At 37.2% G+C, this 25,554-nt stretch overlaps 1 long non-coding RNA gene across 23 annotated transcripts in view; it reads left to right on the forward strand.

The window, feature by feature from the left end:
- The window catches only part of LOC147832587 (uncharacterized), a 348,986-nt gene that overhangs the window by 104,287 nt on the left and 219,145 nt on the right, over nt 1–25,554 (forward strand). For 4 of the 23 annotated variants that reach the window (XR_015516903.1, XR_015516907.1, XR_015516899.1 and 1 more), the window contains one exon: nt 11,928–12,013. The exons of 13 other annotated variants lie outside the window; for them this stretch is intronic. This is a non-coding gene — a long non-coding RNA (uncharacterized LOC147832587). Of the gene's footprint in view, nt 1–11,927; nt 12,014–21,662; nt 21,868–25,554 lie in introns of those variants that run through there. 6 more of the 23 variants (XR_015516912.1, XR_015516906.1, XR_015516913.1 and 3 more) reach the window with 2 other exon arrangements.

Consider the following 25,554-nt stretch of genomic DNA (forward strand, 5'->3'; position numbering starts at 1 on the left):
AGGAAATGGGATTTTGTCCAATTTTGGTGAGCTTGTTTCCTCAGTTTCATGGATTCAGATGATAGAAGATGCAACTGGAAGATACTACTGTGCATTCAGAGTGATTCATTGAGTTACTGTTGCCTTTCTTAAAGCTCAAATCAGCTTCTCTGACCTCTGGCATAAAAAAATATATTTTAACACATAACTGCCGCTCACTGGATATTTAATTATTCGTTCATTGATTTGTTCTGATGCTTGGTTTGAACTTTAGCAGATTATTTTAACCACACTTACATGCCTAAATGATTCCATGTGATGTGGCGATGTTGGGGAGTAGCTAGCTATACACGTAGCTCAGCATAGCTGCATTTTTCAGTATTTTGAACTATCTCTAGTTTCTCAGCTACTTATGATACAATGTATCTTTTCTAGTAGCTTCAGTACCTTCTTCTAGCAAGTAGTGGAGCAGCTTGACAACAGCTTACATTTAGTAAACCTGCAATGATATGGAGCAGCACAATGTCATCTAACAAGATTACATACTACAATTGAGTACTACAGCCATCTATTGGTAAATCACACATCTCATGTTTCCACATTTATTTATTTACTCATTCATTAATTTTTCTTTGGCTTAGTCACTTATTTATCAGGGGTTGCCACACTGCCATATTAATTTATTTATAAATAATATTTTAAGTAATAACAGTTGAAATTTAACCTGAAGTAAAAACACTGGGCAGGGGATTCAACTAATGTTCTAACCAAAATGGAGGCATACTGTATGTCTTCTTTTTCTAAGAAAAGGTTACCATGTGTACCACTTAATCTAAGTTGTTTTTATGACTCTTGCCAATATGAGATTGTTGAAAAACTCTGTAATAAAATGTTAAGATTTGATCATGTTGTCATATCGAACATTGCATTGCACTTTTAAGTAACAAATATTTTACTTAAATTAACATTTATTTATGTTTATGTAATAAACACATTTGTAAAAAAAAGTAGCTTCAACATAAATAGCTACTTTTAGAACGTAACTTGTAGTGTAATTAGTTACCTTTAGGATGTAACTTGTAGTGTAACTAGCTACTTTTAGGTCATAACTTGTAGTGTAACTAGCTACTTTTAGGTCATAACTTGTAGTGTAACTAGCTACTTTTAGATAGTAACTTGTAGTGTAGCTAGCTACTTTAAGGGAGTGTATATACTGTAGAAGTGTAGATTGTCAGTAGTTTTTTTGATGAATAGCTTGTTTCATAGATGAGTATGAGGGTGCTTTCACATCTGTAGTCGCTTCATTTGGTCCGCACCAAGGGTAATAAATGATACATTGTTGCATCTTCTGCCGTCTTTGGGTCGTTTTCACACCACACTGCTGGCTTTGGTCCGAACCAGTTGAAACAAACCAAAATGCAGTCATCTGACAAAATCCACATCTCTCATTGGCCAGATGTTGTTGAACATATTTCCTAAACTGCTTATTGATTGATAAGAATTCACGTGCGGGAAAATGCCAATGAACTCCCGCAGGTAAACAAAACCGGTAGACACAAAATGTCGCTTTTTACTATGAAGGCACAAATGCGCTGACTGATTGTATCCCTGCTTTAGACAAACTATACATTTTGAGAATGAGGTGCGGCCGCGGCTTGAAAAAAGTTTTTTATTGCATCACTCGTCACTTCAGCAGGAGGCGTGTATTAATTTAGCTAAACTGCGACATGCTCATCTTGCGGAAATATAACCAACTATCCATCAGGTAATGTTTTCCTCTCTCTCTTTCTCTCTCTCTCTCTGTTGGTAAAGCGCTGTCCACAAATATTTTTCCGCCATATCCCATAATGCACAGCGCATCAGCCTACGGCAGCTGGATTAGTCCAAAAGTCGCAGTACTTTTTGCGGTTGGAGCTGTTTTAGTACGGATCATATTCTCACCACAAATGAACCGCTCCAGGGTTCATTTGAAAGCGTACCGAGACCACCTCTTCAAGCAGGTCTCGGTACGCTTTTTGGTCCGCTTTTGGTGCGCACTCGAGTACGATTGCTGCATTCTCACCTGCCCAAACGAACCGTACCAAAAGGGAAAACGAACTCTAGTGCGATTAAATCAAACTAAAAAAGGCAGGTGTGAAAGCACCCTTAGTGTAAGAGTAGCTTCCTGACTTGTATATTTGTGTTAATTGTTCAACCGTTTTGCTGCATTGTATGGTTGTGTTATGCTGTACTGTATGATGTGGGGATGTATTGAGTAGAGTTGTGTTGTGCCGGGGCAGGGGGTGGATCTGGCGTGGGCAGCTGGCACTTCCAGGCCTGTGTGCCCGCTTGGCACAGAGATTGATGCTCTATGGTACTCATGCCACTAAATCATGGTAATTAGGCGATAGACGCACCCCTGTGATTAGGGCATCCCGCATGGCCCAATGTCTGTTAAACACACCACACCAGCTCTTTTCTACATACACATAGAGGAGGGAGGGATGAGCATGAAGAAAGATGAAGAAAAAAGACGTTATATATTAAAGATGTGATGAAAGTGAAATAAAGAACAACTTCAGGCAGGTTGGATGTAGTAAGAACAGCAAGATTGTATTAAAAAAAAGACAAGAATGAAAGTTATAGATACAAGTTGATACGAAAAATTATGAGGAGGAGTGGGAGTGAATCAGTGTGAAGTATATAGTTCAGTCAGCTAAATTGCCCCCAATAACGTAGTACAATTAGAGTAGAACGGTCATCACCCAAGATAAACTCAAAACAGCGCAGCTCCCGAGGGCTCCTAATGCAGTAGAAATGTGCATCTCTGTAGTAAAGCAAATACTAAAGGTCAGAGTGACTCAGTGACTGTGTGCGTGTGTAAGAGAGAGAGAGAGAGAGATACTCTAGGGGAATATGCGTAACAGGTTTGTTGTAAAGCCCCATTCATATTTTCAGCAGAACCTGGTGTATGAATGCATGGTAACCTGATTATCTTTGTGCATTGCTGTAAGCAAGCACACACTCTCACGTGCACATACTGTACACACCCATACACACAGAAAGAATAATTTTCTGTGTGCATTAGTTCTGAAAGCTATTTTATTTAGTACAATAATAAAGGTGTAGTAGATGATCTGCCTAAATGCTATCCGTCGGTGTAATATCTTTGGAACACAGTCCCTGCCCTGCCGTCCAAAGCCATGTCTCCTGAAATCGTGAATGCACACATTAAAGATGACAGTAGACAACCAACTAGATCATGTCATTCGCCAGTTAGAAAACTTTATAGTACTCTATAATACTACAATTCTGAATGAAAATTATATCCAGCATGTTTTCAGTTGTCATAATATCCAATATTTCATGCATGCAAGGATTGCTGGTCTCACTCTCTCACAGGGTTTGTCCTAAAGCGACTACTGCATGCTTACGCCCCATTTACACAGGGCTGCAGCGTCAACGCTTCCCATTCACTTTGAATGGGTGACGTCAGGTGTTGCCGAACTGCATTGTGGATTCGTCGTCGCCGCTTTAGAGGTGTTGCTCGCTGCAGAAGTTGGGACTAGCTCAACTTTTTACGCGATTACAGAAGCGTCAGCCAATCAGATTGCTGTATGCAAATACACCAGCTAGACAGTGGCCTATGACTGAATTTCATTGGGTGATGCTGCTATGACGATCATGTTAGCCCCAACTTCAGACACGCCTTCAGTTAAGAGTTGACGCCATACTTGCATGCAATTTCAGACCGAATATTCAAAGTAGCATGGTAAACAATATAGAGACACTTTATTTTGTCATTGTTCAAAAATGAACCAAGGTAAATATAAAACCATCTTCACCTCATAGCGCTTTTACTTTCTACATTATCAGTGCTGTAAAAGGTCCCTTATGAAATTGACAATAGTCACATCAATCTTTCACCGGAAGATTTCAGTGGCTGAACAACACTGCTGTGCACATAACCTGGGCCAGACAGAATCTGCGAATGTTTTGTGCTATTTTTGCGGAGAATCTTGGTAAAAATCTGCAGAGTGATTTTGGGAGTATCATAACTAAAACCTTAATATGTGAAATAAAAAATATTTAAATCTTTTAAACTTTTATTTAGTGTTTCAAATGCTAATCCAATTAGATCCACTTTTCTGGTAAACAAAGAAAGTCTTTCATATAATATATCTACTAAAAGACAGAAAATATTACTTTACAAACTGCATTGTACATAAATCAGATGAACATTTTCATATTAGTCAATAAAGTTACTGTACTTAATTTAAAAACTGTATAAATAGAGATTTAAACACATTTAATCAAATAAATAAACAGAATTAATGTTGGTCTAAAATGCGCACGTAGATTCCGTGTGGGCCTACACATAGCCCATTTGTAAAATGACACAATCTACATCAGCTTTGTGTGTCTAAAAGAGTTTTAAAGCATTACATTACCTGTCTAAAAGAAATACTTCAGTCATGGTGTCATTCTTCCTCCAGCGTGCAAAAGTAACTCCAATATTGATTCAGGATTTTAAAAGGTTTTGATTCAGCTTTTGTTTTTACTGTTCTTTCTCTCATGTGCAGGTGAACGCAGCGCGCATGTATGGAAAAATTTTCTCTCCGTTAAACAGAAATTAGGGGAAAAAAAATAAACAGGGGGGCTAAAAATTCAGGGGGGCTAATAATTCTGACAGTAACTGTGTGTGTGTGTATATATATATATATATATATAAAAAAATTATATATATATATATATATATATATATATATATATATATATATATATATATATATATATAATTTATTTATTTATTATTTACCTGATTTAATAGATTTTAGTAGTTGGCTGATTATTAGGTTGTGTTTTGTCCATTCAATTATTTATTCATTCAGTCAGTCAGTCAGTCATTTATTCAGTCAGTCTTCTATTTATTTAGTTACCAGGTTATAACAGTTTTTCTATTGGTTTGGCTCATTTCTTGAAACAGGAATTACATTCTCAACACTCAAAGGTAATTTGGCAAAACAGATTAGCACAACACTATTGATCACTAGCAAAAATCTCACATCTTTCCCAGAACTGTTTACTTGTGTGTCAAAACTAAAATTTCCTTCCCAAATATTCAGTCAATTTTCCCCAAATCCTTTGTCCCATTGGCATTGTGTAAGCACTGCAAGTCAAAATGTTTGTCACTATGAAAGGGCCATTGAAATATCTCTCTTGTCCACCTTTCAGTCTTAGCCCAGTTAGTCCCAATTCAGTCTTAGCCCAGACAGAATGCAATTGTCTGTAACACAAAATTTTAAAAAATATCAGGTTTATTAAATTTATAACAAATAAGGATTTTTAAGGATAAGTTTGACATCACAAACTGGACTAATACTACCAGGAAAATTGTAACCATTATCAATCAAGCACATTAAGAAACTTCCCTACATCAGAGTCAAAAGAAAATGTAGTGTATGCAGCATAATATACTGCAATATAAACACACAAACAAACAAAAACTATCAAAAAGAAAATCAGTTTGCTTGGTCATCTGAGATGTGTGAAACGCCTCCTTTGTTAGTCAAATTCTAGTTTTTCCTGGCTGTCAGTTTCTGTAATAAATGCATCACATGTTCCACCTATATGCAAGCATTTTTGTCAGGAGAGCAGAACAAGAATCGAAGAATGGTGGACGTTGTCTTTTATCAGTGGAGTTCGTTCACATTTAGGCCCCGTTTACACTAGTGTGTTTTAGTTTTAAAACAGCGTTTTAGATCAAAAACGATTCATGTCCACACTAGCGTTTTACCTAGCGTCTCTGAACATATCTCCATCCACACTACGCCACTAGAAACGTATATCACGTGACCATTCGCGCACTCTGGGCATGCACGTTCTAGTATAAACAGAAAGCATGCGTCTCGCTCGGCATTTGGTTATTGTTAGTCAACAAACGCCGGTTGAACATTAAACGCAATGGCAAAGAAGGCAAGAGAGGTATTTTTGTGGACATGCAGACGACGAGGACAAGTTGTTACTAAACGTAACAAATGAATAACTGCACAATGGCGCCTAAATCAGACAATAGTGCAAACAACGCTCCCATTTCTGTGCCCATGTTGTTGTTTACGGTACTGTTTTCCGGTAGCGTTAAAGCCATGTGTTATAGTCATGTGATAGAGGCTTGACGAATAAGGGAAGGATACGCAATGACACAAAAGCCCCAATCAGGTAGCAAATCGCATCAGTCCTGCCTCCGTTTTCAAAACGCTCCGTTTTCGGCACTCGAGAACTCCGGCGTAGTGTGGACGGATGGTGTAACCGTAGCAAAACTTACACGTTTTTAAACGAAAGCACATTAGTGTAAACGGGGCCTTAGACACATCGCCGTGCTGCTGTGTTCGCCTAAATCCTCCAGATTACCAGCAGGGCTAATGGTTGAAATAGGCAGGGCAAGAGACCTGCTGCACTGAGTCTGCATTTAGACCCGGGGATTGAGGGAGAAGTCCTCATTTATAGTGTTTATATGAACACGATTATCTTTATATGATATAAATTGTGGTTGTGTGTTTATGAAATTATGAGTAACAAGCAGGGCATTAAATTACTGTTTATTACTTTGCATTTTAACTTTGTAAACTATAAAATCATGGGTCTTCTCAGTTGTGTCTCATTTTGTGTGCCAACTGACAACAGTTGTTCACTCCCCTCCTTCTTCCCTGCTCTGCTGGCCACGCCCACTCCTGCCTCTGCTTGCAAAGCTCCACACCCATTATGATGCAATTTTTGAAAAAAATTCTAAGGTAGACTTGAACCGAACGTGGGGGTTTCATGGCCCTTTAAACAATAAAACAAACAAAGGGTTACATTAAATTTTAATTGCCAATCCCAAAACATCTCCATCATTGCTTCTCTGTTCTCAGATGGGATGGCGGGCCAAATCAAAGATTACTGGGCCAACTTTGGGCATCACTGCTTTAGATCAACTAGATCTATTCACTTTGAAATTGTGCTAAATGTAGGCTACCTATACTTAATCATTTGCAAAGGTGTACTTAGACATTTGCAATTTGATGAAATGAATGAGAAAATCAATTCTGTTGTGAACAATTGCCAAGTGCTTTGGAGGTTTGTCCATGTTGTTTTGAGAATGTAATTCCTGTTTCAAGAAATGTGCCAAACCAATGGAGAAAAACTGTTGAATTTACTCTCACACACACGTACACACACACACACACACACACACACACACACACAAGTTGGATTACAAAATCAGGTTAAATATGGATAAACCAAAAATTTGGGTTCAATTATTTAACCAGCGATTGTCCATATTTGAATGAGTGAGAGAATTAGAAGAGAATTGGCTTCTGTTCTGATAAGAAAATGGACAATCAAAAACAATGTTGTGCATTAAACACTCAGGTTTCAGCAAATAAAGTGATGTAACTACAGTAAGTCCACTATCATGCAGATGACATGCAGACTCAAATGAGTCACGGGGCACAAATGGTAATATTTCTTGAGGATCAGTGATGTGGAGAATGATTCAGGCTGTCAAAGGTGGACCCAGACCTCCTGACACACTTAAACCCTGTGGAATGGCCTGACTCATTAACAATTCATGTCTGGCTGATTGAGAGATTAATTGTATCTGTCTAACAGGCATCGGATTGAAGCTTAATACCTCTGTCATTTGTTATCTACACTGTCTGCCACACACATTCTCTCTGTCGGTCTCACACACAACCACTCCTACCTCAATCTATCCCTAGAGAGTAATAAACTAAAACAATTACGTCCGTCCTGTGGGTCCATATCACTCAGCCTAAGCAAGTGTATACTATACAAGATAATGGACTTTCAGCTGGTGTAAGAGCACAGAATATCCTAGGCCTCCAACACAAACACATATCCCACACCATAGCTAAATATACTCCCAATTACAAAACCACGCTTCATTTATTATGCAACTCTCCGCTCCGAAAGATCTATCTGCATGGGCTTGTTTTTATATTTGATTTTATCTTGCCTTTGTCTTCTGCTTTCCTCTCAGGTCACAACATTTCTTGATAATTTACTCAGCCCTCGTCATCCAAATTTACACCCCATTTTAAAAAGGAATATTGTTATTAATTTCTCAGTGATTATAGGTGATGTAATTTGGTGCATTTAAACAAAACGGATTTAATAAGCTGACATATTTATTAAAATAATATTATTTAAGTCACCAAACATATTTCGAAATTGAACGATAATACATTTAAATTCAAGCAAAATATTGCAAAATAAAATTACAATCTACAATCTACACTTTTGATGGTTATCGTCAGTTATTTTGTTAGATAAGCTCCAGATTTGACTTTAGTACTGACTAATCTAATGTAGATGAACAAATATAATATTGTATAGCTTCCCATTAAAAATATGAATTAAAAAGAGAGATTTGTGAGGGGTGTCCTTATATATGCTTAGCACTCTTTTTGTCTGTCTGTCTGTCTGTCTGTCTATCTATCGAGTATGTAAAATGTAAATCTACACTGATTTAAATCAACTTTGTAATATTAGTAAACCTGTTGCTTTTAAAGTCATATTTGACTTAACTTTAAAAATTGAGTAAACACTTATTATTAAGTGAATGAACTATGCATAATTATAAAGCAATTGGATTAATAACACTTTAAAGTGTTTACAGTCATTTTTTTAAGCAAAAGTAGCTAGTAACTTTTACAGTACAGTATGTGTGTATTTGTATGTATGTACATAAATAGGCATGGGCCGGTTTGATAATCTTGGATAAAAATATTACTGTTTATTGATTACTTTGAAATGTATTCTTTTTAAATGTCTGGGTAACAAACAAAAACTTTTTTGAACAGTATAGTTTATTTTGAGAAACATTTTTAATATTTTAGAACAATAAAGGCTAAACGATTAATAAAATAATCATTGACTTCTGCTGTCTTAATTAATTTTAAAAAACAGATTTGTTTACCATTCAAAATGGCAACTTTGTAAGTCTTTTCTGCTGGAGATACGATTGTAATAAAAAAAAAAAAAGAAAAAAAAATCTTTCATGTACCATAGGAACGGTATAACAGAAAATTTTGGTGGTTTTAAAACCTTGATTTTTCTAAACCATGGTATACCTTAAAAATGGTTACTGTCCAATGCCTACTTATACAATTTCTTTTATGATTAAAAAGTATCTTCATTTCAGTTGGTGCTTACTCCTCAGCTCGGATTATGTTGAACTATTTGAAGCTGCACTGAAATGGCAATTTGTAATTTTATCGAGCACCAGAATTTTTTATTTTTTTTTTGTCTAGAGGATAAATTATATAAATAAATATCTAGATGATAAATTATTCAGCCTATTAAGATTGTACAGCTCCAGTTCAGTATTAAGACCTGTGAAGAGGTGATGCCAACCCTATAACGTCAACTTCAACTCGTGTTGAGTTGAAAATGCATTCGATGCATTCATGTCATCAAGTTAACTCTTTCTAATTTTGATTGTAATTAAATTGTAATTGATGTGCACCTTTTGTAAAGCCTCTTTAGAATGATAATTATTGTGAAAAGCACTAAACAAATAAACTTGAATTAAATATACATTCTGGAGGTAAACTAATTTTTTAAAAGAGAGCGAAAACAAACTTTCTCTTGTTGAAAATCTCTCGGAGTTTTAACTTGTTGGCCCTTCTAGTTGTAGCAGGGCCTCATGGCAATGCCAGTCTGGAGCTCTCAGGAATGAGAGGAACGTTCCTCTGATAATCTGGGTCACACAGGCACCATCTGCCTTGACAAGATTACTGGGTAGTAGGACAAGAAATCCTTTCTCTTTGGCCAGATTAAATGAAATATAGGACAGGGGTAGAGGGAGGAAAAAGCGGAGAAGAGGGACGGGGTTTGTGTCTGGGCAGGGGCCGATGGCTGGGTCATCAGTCCCAGGATAAATAGGTACATCTTTCTGTAGTTCCTTGTTCTAAATCGCTGTTGTTTCTGGGCCCGTTGACGGATTAGTATTTTTGATTATTTCTCTGTAGTATCGTTATATCATATCTCTATATTTGTGTCTGTAAATGTGATCTGCAAATCCTGACAAATGCTGTTTGTTTTGATCCAGATTTACCCACAATTTGATTAGATATTTGGAGGGAGATCCCTTCTAGGGCTGAATAGTAACTGAAAATGGTGGTTTGAAGCATTCCTTTGCTGAAGCAAACAAACAAACAAACCAAAAGACTAAAGGTCTGCTTGCTCAGGGAGATACACTTTCAGGATAAAAAATACACAAACAGTATCATTTCAAAATGTACACATGTGTACCTAAAGGGTCATTATTGATACCTTAGGGCACAGGTGTCAAACCTGCGCAGGGCCACAGCTTTGCACACTTTAGTTTTAACCCTAATTAAACACACCCGATTAAACTAATTGAGTCATTCAGGCATTTGAAACATACATGTAAGGGTTTTGAAGCAGAGTTGGAAGCCCTGACTTAGGAATACATGCTATATTATTACCTAGAATTGTCAAAAGATATATAACATTCTGTAGGTCTCAAACTCGATTCCCGGAGGCCTGCAGCTCTGTTTTGCTTCGCAGTTATGCTCCGACCCTAATCAAGCACAGCTGATCCAACTAATCAAGGTGTTCAAGACTACCTTAGGATGCCGCCCTTAGCATTGTGCATCTTGCAAGCATTTCGAGACTACTGAAGCTTATGCTCCTATTTTAATTGTTGATTTTAGTTCAGCATTTAATACAGTGCAGACACATCTGCTTTTAGAGAAGTTGCATAACATGGGTGTCAGTACTTTCTTAATTAATTAGTTTTACTCTTTTTCTTTTTAAGTAACATACATAGCTCAGCAGGTCAGGGTCAAAGGGATACTTTCTGAGGTTAGATATAGTAATACAGGAGTGCCACAAGTTTGTGTTTTATCGCCTGTGTTTTTTGCTTTGCACACGAATGATTGCAGGAGCACATATTTTAATAATTATATTATGAAATTATATAATATATCATCCTAAGACAGTGAAATTGATCATTTCATTCAGTGGTGTGATAAGAACTGTCTTGTGTTAAATGTAAAAAAGACACAAGAAATCACAGTCTGGTTTAAAAACCTGTCTGTTCAATTCAATTTTAAATTGGTTCATATTCAAAAAAACAGCCTTGAAAATTATAGGAATAAAACAGTACAAGCCCATACAGACTCTATATGAACATGCGATCATGAGAAGAGCCATAAATATTAGTGCTGATTCCAAACATCCTCTTTTTAGTGAATATAACCTGTTACCATCAGGAAAAAGACTGATAATGCCAATGTGCAAAACCAACAGACTCAAGCTTTCGTTTGTTCCTACCTCTATAAAACTGTTGAACTCTACCAATAATACTGCATCTGTAGTATGTTCGCACCTGACTGGGTTCTGTGTTTTTTATATTTGATATTTATATACGGTCTTATTTTGTAAATAATGTATGTTCTCAATTGTTTGTTTTTAATTGTTTTGTTTTATTTATTATACTGTCTGTTTAGATTAATGTTGTAGCACCTTTATGCCTAAGACAAATTTCCTCTCTGGGACAAATAAAGTTTATCGTATCCTATCCTATCCTATCCTATCCTATCCTATCCTATCCTATCCTATCCTATCCTATCCTATCCTATCCTATCCTATCCTATCCTATCCTATCCTATCCTATCCTATCCTACTAGAGACTATTAAGCAGGCGTGAGTTGGAGGTGGTTGGAGCTAAACGGTGCAGAGCTGTGGCCCTCCAGAAATTGAGTTTGAGACCATTGGTATTGTATGTTGTTTAGGTACCAATATGTACCTCTAAGGTTTGGGGTCACCAAACTTGCTCCTGGAGGGCCGATGTCCTGCAGAGCTTAGCTCCAACCCTAATCAAGCACACTTGAAAAAGATAATCAAGCTTTAATCAGGTATATTAAAATTTTCAGGCAGGTGTGTTGAGGCAAGTTGTTGGAGCCAAGCTCTGCAGGGTCATGTGCCTTCCAGGACCAAGATTGGTGACCCCTGCTCTAAGGTATCAGTATAAATTCTGCAGTTATAAATGTGCATCTCCCCAGCATCTATACCATTTTTGAGAGTTTATGTTGATTGTTTTCAGGATGGGCTGTGTATTTTGCAACTGTGGGTTAGCATTCACAGTTTAAATTAGAACATTTTTCTGCAGTTCCATGTTCCAATTATCGTTGTTTCCAGAGTTGAGGCCTGTTAAAGGATTTGCAACCTTGATTATTTCCCTGTACAGTATATTAATGTAGTAAAGTTAGATTTGTGTCTGTAAACTAAATGATATGCAAATCCTGACAAATGCTGTTTGTTTGGATCCAGATTAAGACACCAATATGCACCACTAAGGGGTAAGTGATTTTGTTTGGACTGTTCCAGCGAACTTACATTTTTTATAAATAAATAGTTTTACTTTCTTATTATTTTCATTTTTGTCCAATTAAATTATTAATAACTTTATAAAAGTATATGGGAAAAGTTAATTTTTTGTTGTAAAAGTTTTACGTTGAGTGATGTCACTTCCTTTAGCTTCCGTCTCGCTCTCGTCAGAATGGATTTGGACTTGAGTGAGACATAACAGAGATCTGAGAGTGTGTCTGTGTGGCGATTATCACTGTCCTGTTTTTAATAAATTGCAGACGTGATCCACCAAAGTTAATGGTGTCAGGAAATTCTCTGTGGTGAGAGTTGAAGTCTGCTACAAAGGTATCACTATAAATGCTGTGGTTACAAATGCGTATCGCCCAAGCTTCTATGGCTTTTCTTCCGAGAGTATATGTTGAATGGTTTTAGATTTTGTAGTAAAAGCTCTACCCTTCATCATTCATTTGACAGAAGTTTGAGTACATATTTACTTTCTTTTTGGGCCTCATTTCTGTGAAAGCAAAAAAAAAAAAAAAAGAAATAAAAATACAAACTTGTACATACATCCTGCTTAAATATCAATGTAACACAGTCTGTGATCAGGCTATCTCTGTACCTGTCCAGTGTCCACATAGTTTAGCCATTAATTTATTTATAAAAACTGAAAAAAGCGCAAATGTCAGGGCATGAAAAAAATTCTTCTGGGTCTTAAAACACCATCAGAACCTCAGATGGTTTAAGTAAGTGTTAACGTCTACCTTTTTACCTTTTCACTTTTTGAATAACTTTAATGTCAGTAATAATTCACTGGGGCAGCACGGTCGCACAGTGGGTAACACAATCGCCTCACAGCAAGAAGCTTGCTGGTCCGAGCCCCGGCTGGGTCAGTTGGCCTTTCTTTGTGGAGTTTGCATGTTCTCCCGTATTGATGTGGGTTTCCTCCGGGTTCTCCAGTTTTCCTCGCGAGTCCAAAGACATGTGGTATAGGTGAATCAGGTAAGCTAAATTGTCAGTAGTGGATGAGTGTGTATGGATGTTTCCCAGTGATGGGTTGCAGCTGGACGGGCATCCGCTGCGTAAGACATATGCTGGATAAGTTGCCGATTCATGGCGACCCCTGATTAAGAAATGTAATAAGTTGAAAAGAAAATGAATGAATGTGTCTTTCTTCAAATGAGACCAGTATGTGTTCCAAAGCATTCATGAATTACAAACACTAAAGTTTAGTTAGCATTTTCTATGTCTAAAATAAGGGGTGACAGTCAAGACATCTTGAAACACCTTAGACTGGTTAAAACATATTTTTCAAGCAGGTTCTGCATAAATAACATGTTCAAATGCATCACAAATAATGCTTCTTGTTTAAAGTTTCCACTTTTGTGGAACTAAACAATACTCTGATTAGCATGACAAACGCTTAGCATACTCAAGTGGGTAAAATATGTAAAACAGGCGCTGCTTAATGGATAATTTTCTTTATTTTGAGAATAATTTATTAAGAGCGCTGATGTCAACAGCGGCAGAGAAAGGAAAGGTGAAGGAGAAAGATGGGTTTTGTTTCTAGACAGGTTCATTGATTGGTTGGCAATTACTGTTTCCAAGGTTGAGACCTATTGGTCGATTAGATTATTTCTGTATATTGCTGTATCAAATATTTGTCTGTATACTTTAATTTAAGATCTCCAAATGCTGACAAGTGCTGTTTGTTTTGATCCAGATATAGACATTAGTCGATTAGATATTTTTTAGCAAATTTTTTTTTTTCAATGCAGTATACTAGCAGAAATATTGTGTTTAATGGTTTATTGATTTTAGCTGGCATACACAGCCTGGTTAAGTTGATGTGTTGAATACCTTTAATGTTTTTTGAGCATTTAACAACGTTTTTTGCAATTGTGTTTATCAAGTAACACCAAATACAGAGATATAAAAGCAGTATCAGATGCTTTAATTGATATTCACCTTTTCCTAGCAAAAGAGTCTATGTGAGTTGTAGTTTATGTGACAGTGGTGGCTCTGGGCATGTGACCAAAAGCAGAAGTCTCATTAATTGTGAATGTGAATGTTTTCGTAGGTCTGAACCGACCACCAAACCAGCTTATGCTAGTTTAAAAAGGATGATCAAATACGATCCATGTTGCTTGTTTGCAGCACTCAATACTCTCCTCATGAACAGTTACTTCCAGATGTTTTTTTAGCATGTTGCTAAGCTAACAAAACAATGAGCAATAGTAAAATTAATTGTTAAATAGTATTTGATGTCATTGTTAATTTTAAATCCATCCAGCATCTTGAATGCAATTATAGCCAATTGCAACACATTACTGGTATTTGCCTTTTTTCATAATGCTGTTTTAGAAACTAACCAAAGTCCTTCTCACACTGTGAGATTTCAGCCATGATTTGATTGTCTGAGACAAATTTGGGAAATCCTAAAATATTTCAATTTTGTTGTGATTGTTTAATTATTAATGCATGTTGTACACAAAATTAACACTACAGATTGTTTATGTTTGTTCTGTATTTTCAGAATGCAGTGATTGTCACAGATGGATAATGTCAAACTCTAGAAGAATTTTCTCGCATGTGTCTGAGATTGCCACATCTTGTTTGTTCAGTCTCACATAGGGGTCATGTTCAGACAATCTGAAAAGCTAAAATTGCGATGGATTGTTAAAAATCGCACAGCATGTCCCTGGCTTAAAACAGGGTTAATTTGCTCTCTTCTGTTTGAGACACCCTTTAGGGACACTGTCTAGTTAGGATAATCCTGACAAATGCTGTTTGCTTAAATATTTTTTTGTGTTTTTTTACTTCTACATATTTTTTACAAGCTCCAAGATAAACCAGCCAAAGGTGGTTTTCTGGTTTCACACCCTTGTTAAGCTGGTAACTGGTTATCTAGTTTTAGGTTTTTTTTTAAACATTTGAATATGTTTGTGTATGCCAGTTTATACTATGTAAGACCCTCTTAAAGTTTTTATTTTTATTTTTTTTATCTGGTTTAGTGGTCTTCATTGGTTTCCCTTAGACCATAAAATGGTCATGAACTGAGAAATCAAATTTCCTTTGATTACCATTACAATAGAGAATAGTTTTTTCTTTACCATTCTTGTCTGGTCTCCCAGCACAGTCAAGCTGTCAGAGTATGTTGGATGGTTTTTGGGTGTTTTAATGTGTGTTTGATCTTTAGCTGATACCATCAACCTAGTTTAATCTGGTTTTAAAAGCTTCATCGCGATCTACCTTAACATTCAACAAAATAAATGCACACTTTCTGCTTAAGTTGGTTTAAAGGTCTTGGCTGATCTTTTAAAGTCATATCTTAGACCATTAAAGGCAGGGACCCACCAAGCTGACAGCTGGCTGTTGGGCAATGCCGGGTCACTAGTCAGTGTGTGTCCTGTTAGTTTTTTGATGTGTTCTACACATTGCCTCTTATCGGGTAAACATTGGATTGAGTTGGCCTGATTCAGCTTGTAGAATCTGCATTGGTCATCAGCTAAAGAGAGCACTCTGATTGGTTATGAGTGCAAAAACAAAAACTAAAGTGACGTAACTAATTAAAACAATTAAAATCAAGAGAAAACACAAGTTCCAATCACAGAGCTAGCGCAATGCGTCGTTGTAACGTGCAGTTACATTTTTTGGGAGGTGCGTGTCAGCATTGGCGACGACAATGGCGAGGGCTATGTAACCGCGCACAGGCTGCGCCGGAGCATTTGCGTGTGCTTGACGCAGAAGTATTAATCAGCCTTTAGTGTGTATCAGCCCTTAAGCCATAAATTTTAGAACTTTTATGCATACATTTCTATCAAGTTACAGTGCAAGTGAAAGTCAGGGGCTGTCTGCAGCTCAAGACACTTGCTGCCACGCCACTGAGCACCATCTGCTTAGTTTCATATTAAACAACATGCAAATATGTGCATTACTTTCAACTGTCATTTGTGCGGCTCATCCAGTGTGTGACTCCATTTAGACATCCAAACCAGTTTTTACATCAGCAACTGTGTGGTTCTCTGGGTTTAGAAGGCTTTTTTATATTTTAGCGTTTGTCCAGGCCATTTTACACAATAGCTAAGATAATTTTAAACCAAACCAGCTTGAACTGTTATTTTCGTTCATTCCTTCTGCAGGATCTGTCATAACATTGACCTAAAAGAACTTTATGTTTGCTGTCTACCATTGGAAACAGCCTTCAGTGATGTCGTCAGTGAGCTAGTCTGACTAACTCACTGGAACTCGTGTGTGATGTGTTGTCTGTATGACAGTGTGAATGCTCTTCAGTCTTTGTATGTTCTCGTGTGCGAGGCGGTGCAGGTGAGAGCAGGCTCTGGTGGCTTTTGAGACGAAGGCATGGAATGAAAGTCGATGCCGTCACCATGGAAACGATGTTTCCCCTCTTGCTTTCTTCTTCTCGGCGCTCCACTGCGCTTTGAGTGGCGTTTCTTTTGATGAGACGCTCGCACAAAATGGCAGCCCAGCTTCGGCTCTCACTCGCTCACGTTTGTTCCCATTCTTTCTGCTGCTCATTTCATCTGCTTCCCCATCCATCGTTCTTCATGCTGACGCAAGTGTCACCATTTCAGTAACAGCCTGTCATTATTAATAAGGCATGGACACCGATAATAGTGCATATCAAATGTTAAAACGCACAAACAAGCACACACTTGTTTACCAGTGGCAGAGAAGTGAGCATCAAGCTTGTAATGGTCTAATTAGATGTGTGGGGAGCTCGACTACACTGAGCCCACAGAAAGAGCCAGAGACAGAGGAAACATATGAAGACATCGGGCCAATTCTGTCATCTGTTGGAGTTTTAATGACATCAGACCGTGTTTCTGAGCACAGCTGTGTTACATTGTTTATTCTCTGCACATATCACTGCATGAGGAAAGACGGTTGAGCAGCGCTCGAGTGTGTGTTTGTGCCTCTGTTTGTGTGTGTATTCAGGAATGCTTCAGCATGACCTAAGGTTTACAACAAAATGTCAGGCAGAAAATCTTGTCAAAACAAGTGAGATTTAAGGCATATATTTTGCCATTTGAGACAGTTTACGCTGGGTCAGTAATGAAAACCTGTGTAGTAAATTTCATTGGTTGTCTAAGATCATTATAGTCATTAAACAAACTGTAAAGTTTAAGTGCAGTTCATTTAAATAAGTTTGAATACTGCCAGTCTTGGTGTTCACCAAACAAGCAGATGAATTTAAAAACAAAACAGACCAAAAATATCCAAACACAGTATTTCAGAAAGGTTTTATTGACATTTTATTCCCATCACACTTCAATGCAGGCATCAGAAAAGTGTTTACTTGTGGGAAATCTTCAACTATTTCTGTTTGTGTCTATTGTCTCCTTTACAATTTTAGGAGCTCTTTATGAGTTTGTGTCTGATAAAAATATGTCCATATAAACACAATAAAAACATTTAGTACAGCACATATTAGAGCTGCACAATTAATCGTAAAAAGATCGCGATCTCGATTCGACCCCCTAGACCACAGGTGTCAAACTCAGTTCCAAAAGGGCCGCAGCTCTGCACAGTTTAGTTCCAACCCTTATTAAACACACCTGATCAAACTAATTGAGTCCTTCAGGCTTGTTTGAAACCTACAGGTAAGTGTGTTGGAGCAGGGTTGGAACTAAACTGTGCAGGGCTTCGGCCCTCCAGGAATTGAGTTTGACACCCCTGCCCTAGACGATCTTAATCCAGCATTTCTACGATTCTGTCAATCATATTTTCAAGTTCAGGAGAGAAGCGAGGGTGGCCGCACAAGCCTTCACATTGTTTTACATACGTTGATAAGCAACGTGGACACCTCCAAATGGTGTTGAAAGAGTCACATGCTGTATTTATAAGATATAATTCACCTCAAAAATATAATTTCTGTCTTCATGTAATGTATTTGCGAACGCAAAATCACACGTGACGTGAGCTGACCGTCAGCTGTTGCCAGCTGTGCGGGCGCGCCTCTGAATGAAGTTTACTTTAGTGAACAGAACCTGCATAAGCTGTGAATACCAGGTAATAAAGTTGTAAATAACGTTCAGTTTGTGGCACAGAGTGATCGTTTGGGAGCCGCGTGGGAAGTGAATCACTCTTAGCAGTGAAAATTAAACCGAAAGTGCACACAGTGTTGCCAGATGTAGCTGACTGATTCTAGCCCAAAAATTATCCAAAACCCGCCGAAATGCAAAAATACCCACCCAGTCTTCTGTATTTAAGAAAATCACGTCAGTGAAAGATTTTAAGCAGAAAATTACAGAATGTAATCATGTCTCAAACACAATAATTCAACATCAGGATTATCATCAGCATTAATGACCAGGACAAATATAAAGTCTGTTCAAGTCCACCATTCCAAGTCTATACAACATTTAGCATTTTAACCAACAGTACAGCTACACAAAGCCTATAGCTGTTTTACCACATGTTTGAGAATAACAATAATAATAGCCCACTCATATTAACCTTTATTTTACATCTACAGAATCGTGAGAAAATCGTGATCTTTATTTTAGGCAAAAAAAAAAAAAAATTGCGATTCTCATTACATTCTCATTACATAAGACAACTTGGTCTTGATGGTGAATCTCCTCCAGACATGAAAGCAACTCTTTGTGTACAAGTTTGTGAGTGTTTAAGGAGTTGCTGTCATGTGCGTTCGACAGGACGGACTGTACTTCACATTGGTTTCATTCAGATTAAAAAAATCAAAAAAAACTTTTGTTTTCAAGAACACTCGGTTTGTTTAAAAGCACAGATTTCAAGCTTTATATTTGGATATAATTCTTGTTTCTTTGAAGCAAGTATATGCTGAGATTTCAGTATGTTTGTTGACCACCAAACTATCGTGAAAGCACACGGCTGTTCCGAGCTTCTACCCCAGAGAAACGTCAGTCTATAGTAATCGATGATTGGCTCCTGTTCTAGAAGGAGGGGCTTCATTCGCCATATTGATCATTACACTTCAAAACTATACGAGTAACATGTCTTGTGCATTCTATAGTCTTTGGTAACATTTAATAATATACATGCTTCACTATTTTTAATTCTGTATGAGGAAAAATCTATTTAAATTAGCATTGTTTTGGTCCATTTCCACTGAGGGGTACAGTACGGTACGGTATGAGTCGGTACAGATAACCTTTCTCAGGCTTGCGTTTTCACTGCCAAAAGGGTACCAACCAAGTGTAAGACAGAAAGTTTCAGTTGACGTAATTCTCGCTCAAGGAAGCACTTCTTACTAAACAGATGCTTTATAGACATAAATACTTGTGTATAAATGTTCATTAGTAACCTTTCTATGAACATGATTTGAATATAACTGCAGATCAATGATACAATAGCCTACTGTAAAATAGGCAAAATAGCCTACTGTAACTAAAATAGCCTACTGTTCTGCGATTATATAAAACAAATAAATTAATAAACACACACAGACCCTTACAGTCAACGATATGTTACCAATTACAGAAAAACTACACACAGTACACATTTAGTCCTTATTTGGGTTCAAAAACAACACGCAACATATGGCCTACAGTCAGTGCAAACTTCTCATCTGTGTCTTTAATCTGCACCAGCACATGTAACCTCCTTGTTAGAGAGTGATTCCGTCATTCTGAGTTCATAATAGTCCAAAAGGTGATGATAATAGTTAAACATGGCAGTTTGTTCATGTTTTAGATTGCTGAAAAAATCATTTGTTCATTTGTTTTGTCGGGCTTCTCCTTTGTTTTTTGTGCTTCACTCTCGCGTTTGTCCATTTCGAAAAGGATCCAGTGTCAAGCACTTCAATAATCACGCGCAATATTATCATCAGCTTAGGAAGTTCATTATTTCAAATATAAATGCGCGTCGAGCGTAAGCGAGAAAGCGAAACCACTTGGGCATTAGACAGCCTTGTAAACAATTACAGGGCACAGAGTAGTTCTGCTCTTTTTCTTGGCTTTATGGCTGTTCATCAAGATGACGACAAGGTTTGTTTAAGCTCGTGTTGACAATGGCTCTTAATATACAGTTTAAGTCAGAATTATTAGCTCCCCTGAATTATTAGCACCCCTGTTAATTTTTTTTTCTCCAATTTCTGTTCTGTTCTGGGAAGATTGTTTCAGCACATTTCTAAGCATAATAGTTTTAAAAACTTATTTCTAATAACTGATTTATTTGACCTTTTCCATGATGACAGTAAATAATATTTTACTAGATATTTTTCGAGACACTTCTATACAGCTTAAAGTGACATTAAAAGGCTTAACTAGGTTAATAAGGTGAACTAGGCAGGTTAGGGTAATTAGTCAAGTTATTGTATAATGATGGTTTGTTCTGTAGATTATCGAAAAAAAATTAGCTTAAAGGGGCTAATAATTTTGTCCCAAAAATGGTTTTTAAAAAATTAATAACTGCTTAAATTCTTGCCGAAATAAAACAAATAAGACTTTCTCAAAAGAAGAAAAAATATTATCAGACATACTATGAAAATTTCATTGCTCTGTTAAAAATCATTTGGGAAATATTTAAAAAATAAAATAAAAATCAAAAGGGGCAATAATTCTTCAACTGTATGTATATATTATTACGGTCTAATGTCTCGGTTGTGTATTTAAAAATAGCACTTTCTTTGTTTTTATTCTTCTGGCTTGTGCACAAGCTAGTGACATTTCTCTTTAAACCAATAGCGTTCAGCGGCGTGCCTCGCTCCACCATTTGGTACCCATTTTGTTGTGCTAGGTTCCCCTTTCGAAAGGGTACCCAAAAAGTAGTATGGTACAATTCGCTTTTAGGTACCTTTTGACTATGGAACAGCCATGAAAGCGTACCGAACCGTACCGTATACCACTCAGTGGAAACGGGCTATTAGACAGCTAATTCTAAGTGTAAAAGATATGTTGATTTGCATTACCGAACAGGAAGGTACTTTACAAGACAAGATGATTATGCTGTGTATATTTTTCAGTAGCAAATAATACAAAATGCTGCCTACTGTATGGAGGTAGCTCACAAGGGCTTTTAAAGCCTGTGTACAAAAAAAAAAAACATTAATAATCACTACAAAAAATGCCCCTTAATTAAAAAAGCTTCATTCATTTGGTTTCAATCCGCTCCTTGCCGTGTTAACAAGTGTGAATATTAATCTCTGTGCATGCATAGAAGTCTTATTCCAGGAGTTGTTTATTGCTTCAGTCTCTAGCCCCCCTCGCATTAATTCTCTTTCATTTTGCCATCTCCTTCTCTCTCTCTCGTTTTTCTCTCCCTCTTTCTTTCTCTCTGACGCTGTCAAAATTTGCCAGGTGACGGTGGATGCAATGTGACTCCTGATTAGTTGCTCTGGCAACCTCAGGGTACGTTCGCTGGTGGCCATGGCAACGGCTGAAGCATGGCGATGGAGCCCGGCAGATTATTTAAATTTAACAGGAATGAGAATACGGAGGCGGATTGGCAAACCACAACGTCATCACAGAGAAGATGTCGCTTGTCAATAAAACTGAAGCATAACTGGTGTGTGTATATCTGTAATTTTTATTCTGCAACAAACAGATTGTTAGGACCCTATTTAGACTGGGAGAGACAGGAGTAGAGAGAGAGAGAGAGAGAAGGGGGGGGGGGGGTGGTCTTGGTTAGTAGCTCCAGGCAGCAAGACCTCCAAGCAGTTTTCCATTATACTTAATTCCATAGAAACCAAACCCAGAAAGACAGGAAACATGGAGAGCAAAGAAAGCATTGGGTGGTTATGTGAGGGAATGCACATGGGAATGGAGGAATGTGAACGTGTTCTGTTACCACTGCCGTGTTTCCCTCAGTAGGAATGTATATGTGCCTTTTAAATCCTTTAGAAATCTGCCATACTTCCTTTGTTTAAGTATGACACCATACAAAGCATTAATACTACAATATTTAGGGTCAGGGGTTCCATTTAGGTATATACTTCTAAATCTATACTGTGTGAATGTTCTGCTTGACTGAGGTATTGACATCGCTTCTTGGCTCTTGCGTCAGTCGGTCTTCAAAATCATACATCATCCAGTCTGAGGCTTGACTTACAGTAGGGATTGAAATCAGAGAACAACATACAAATTCATGAAATCTGAGGTCCCTAATTAGTCCTGTTTGAGGTTATTGTGATATGTGTAAAAAAGCAGTATTTTAAGCATATTGTATGAGTCAACGCATTCTAAAGCGATGTATAAATATGAGATATTTGAAAAAGAACACTGATCGCAAAATATTAGATCACGATTCTGAACAAAACAACAAATTAATTAAGTCCTTAATTATCAATTCAGTTCTGTGAATATTTCTTAAATGATTCATTAAACTGACTTATAAAAGATTTACTTACTTCATTACTGGATAAATGAACCATTTTGAATGAATATCATGAAGGAATATTTCTGTGTCAAATAAATTTTCACCAGTTTTTTTGTAAACATTTTTAAAGTTTCAGTTTTCCCTTGAGGGGTACTATTTAGTACAGTACAGTATGGTTCGGTAGAGGTCTTCCTGTTGCTTGTGTTTTTCACTGTCAATAGTAAGCGTAATTTATTAGACATGGTGTACGCCAGATTGACAAATTGATGCACCCATCATTTGCATATAAATTATTTTGCAAACTCTACTTTTATTGTTTCAGATTTAGACTTGTGGCAAGCATGCGCAAACAGAGAGGAAGTGGTGCCCCTTACGCATTCCACACATGTAGACTGACATGAATGGCCCCATAAACATTAAAAGAGAGCATACAGCAGATAATATTCTTTGTTTGAGCATGGTTCATTGCTGTTCACCTGCTTTCTCCTGTAAATATGAAAATTGCGCTTTCTTTGTTGTTCCCATAGTTGATGCGTGCACAGGTGACAACTCAATATACCGTTAGCGTTACAAGTCTAGTTCCACTTTTTGGTACCCAGGGCTTAGTTTGTGCTTTAACATGGCGGATCTGGAACCTCTGAAATCTGCTCAGACACCTGACTTTACCGATCCCCCTCCTCAACTGCCCTCCTCCTCCGTCTGATGTTTACTTTCACTTTCTTCTGCGACTCCCTACCCTCTTCACTTTCATCTGCAACATCCCCCTGCTCTTCTATTTTGACCTTCGTCCGCGACACCCCTCCACCACATAATGCCGCCCCAAGCTTTACACTTTTCGTGTGCGACACCTCTCCATCCTAACATGCCGGATCCATTACCCTGATCTGTTCCAGGACCTCGCAATTTACAAATAAAGCACTGTTGGTACCATATTGTTATGGTAATTACCATTAGTAAAGTGTGCCAAACAGTGGTAAAGTACAGTGCAGTTCACTATTCCAGTGCCTTTGAATCAGAAGCCTTTTAACAATTATTGTGTGAATTTAATGTTCAGTCACACATTTGAAAGTGAAAATATTGTTTTTTGTTTTTACTACACTGTAAAAATTGCAGACTTCCACACAATTCATTCAGGTTGTCCAAACACTAATCAATTAAGTTAACTAATTTAAATGGATTGAACATAAAGCAAATAAGCTGTCCCCATTCAGCTTATTTTAATTGTATTTATTTATTTAATTGTAGGTTGCACCACATGACATTGTTGCCAATGAATTATTACATTTCTTAAAAATGTCATTAAAGGTTTTCAAAACCAAATTAAAAGACGAGTACAAAAAGTCTACTTGGCGTATGGCATTTTCAACTATAATTTTTAAAAGAATCTTTATCTTTGCCCATTTTATTTGTCATTGACCTATATGACTCTTTGAATTCATTTTTGTGGTGATGAGAATCAGGCTTAATTGCTTGAATCTGGCTTCATAATTCATTATCATGATGTCATGTGCATAAATGAACAAGCAGTGTATAGAAATTGAGAAACTGTGACCCAATCAGTAATGCACATTATGAAAAGCAGCTGAAACACTATCCGACAATTCTCTCTCTCTTTCTCTGCCTCTCTCTCACATGCACACAGCCAGAGTCACCATTGAAGTTGTGACTTCAGTCATCATGTGGTTTTGGGCTTCATTTTTGGTGAATTTTAAGGAATCGAATTCCAGCATGAGGGTGAACACCTGTGATGAAAAACCTTTTCAAGCAATTTCAGGTGAATAGACAAGGGGAAAAAAACTATTATTATCATCACCATACTGTAGTTCCCAGAATGGCCAACACTTTTTTTTTTTTTTTTACTGTATTTCAAGTTTTCTGAAATGCTGTTTAGGTCCAATACCAATTCTATTTTTGTACCCCTTCCCCTTCCACTTGGCCCTTAAAACAGAGTGTGAAGGAGAAGGTCTTTAAAATTTACCCCTAAGAAAAATTACACCTGCACACGTCATTTTATGTCATTGCAATCTCTCGCTTCATAAGAGATTGATGATCGCGACTGCTATAGTTATTCCAGTTGTGTAACTTTTTTCATATTTATCTTCAGAAAGTCACTGAAGGCAACGATATCATGTTATCATAACAATATAATGTAACAATAAGCTCGTAACTGTACTATGCATTTTAATCATGGCCAGCTTGTAACTTTACTATGCATTTAGATCATGGCCTGCACGTTAATGTACTATGGATTTAGATCGTGGCCATTTTCATCTATGTAAACACACGAAAACAACAACAACATTATAGCAGACAATGTAAAAAGGTCATTTCCTGCCACTTGACATTTCTCACAGGGTATTTGAGTGTCATCGAGTGTCAGATGTAAAAGCATGTTGTACGACTACTATACAAGAGTTATCAGTGGACACTAAATACACAAGGGACACTAGATAGCGAAATTGAGCATTTTTTATTTTAGCGTTTTTTTTAAAAGCATGAATGTGGGTATGATTGTATTAAAACATACGCTTGCATGTTGTAAAACTCATTATAATGACAAAAAATACTAATTTGTGCATCTACTGACTTCCGTGTGCAGTTATGCTGCCGTTGTAGCTGGTGTATTCTTGTAAATTTTGGTACCCTTTGGTTTCAAGTGTGGTCCAGAAAAATCTCCATTTTAAGGGCTATTTGGCCCTTTCCCTTAGCCCTGCACCTTCAAGCTAAAGAGAATGGTGACACCCCTTCCCCTTCACATGAGCATACAAAATGAGGGGTAAGGGGAAGGGCTAAGGGGTAGAACTGGGATTGGAGCACTTAAATGAAATATGCAACAGAATACGTACATTTATCGCACAAACATCTGTGCATTGG

The sequence above is a fragment of the Danio rerio genome, chromosome 19 (assembly GCF_052040795.2).
Source record: "Danio rerio strain M-AB ecotype USA chromosome 19, GRCz13ab, whole genome shotgun sequence".
Lineage (NCBI taxonomy): Eukaryota > Metazoa > Chordata > Actinopteri > Cypriniformes > Danionidae > Danio > Danio rerio.